This window comes from Ictalurus punctatus, chromosome 9 (assembly GCF_001660625.3).
Source record: "Ictalurus punctatus breed USDA103 chromosome 9, Coco_2.0, whole genome shotgun sequence".
In the NCBI taxonomy this organism is placed as follows: domain Eukaryota; kingdom Metazoa; phylum Chordata; class Actinopteri; order Siluriformes; family Ictaluridae; genus Ictalurus; species Ictalurus punctatus.
The window spans coordinates 5,141,896-5,142,500 of NC_030424.2; the positions used below are offsets into that span (position 1 = coordinate 5,141,896).

A 605-nucleotide genomic window follows, 5' to 3' on the forward strand; every position below is an offset into this window, starting at 1 on the left:
TTTAACTGTGTGCTCAGTGATGATCAAAAGAGCCGACCTCGGGAAGTCTGACTTTTCATAATCCTACATTAGGAAATGATTCCATTCTGAGTTTAAAAAGAAAAAAAAGTTTATGATTTTCTATGAACTGTGAATAGCACGTTAATACTACCATATATATATATATATATATATATATATATATATATATATATATATATATATATATATATATTGGAATCACACATGATAGTAGTAGACTGAGTGATATTAAGATCGTTTGAGCAACATCTTGATGGATTTGAAAAGTTTTTATTTTTTTTAACGTGATCAAGGTTATAGGCCTACGAGATGACTGGTTTACAAATGAAAAATAAGAACTAGAACAAGAGCAAAACAAAACAAAAAAGCAGTGATGGAGTGGAGCGGTTCAAAATACAAGTAATATACTTCAATTACCCCCTTGTTTTCTTTGGTGCCTTTGGATGATTGGGTGTCTGTCGACAAGCGGAGAAGTTCAGGGTTTTGTATTCCTCTAAATCCAGTGGACTGCTCTTATTGGTAGCTGAAATCGTTGCATCACGATGATCATGACGCGCCGTCTTCCTGCTTCCTTTATTCGCGTC

The 605-nt window shown here is 33.9% G+C and overlaps 1 protein-coding gene across 3 annotated transcripts in view; it reads left to right on the plus strand.

Annotated features, from left to right (window-relative positions):
- Nucleotides 1-241: 241 nt before the first annotated feature.
- The window catches only part of prox1a (prospero homeobox 1a), a 38,565-nt gene continuing 38,201 nt past the window's right edge, over nucleotides 242-605 (plus strand). The window contains exon 1 of one of the 3 annotated variants that reach the window (XM_053682700.1): nucleotides 242-605. This exon is cut by the window's right edge and continues 270 nt beyond it. The gene's annotated coding sequence lies outside the window, so the exon portion shown is untranslated. The other 2 variants (XM_053682698.1, XM_053682699.1) reach the window with 2 other exon arrangements.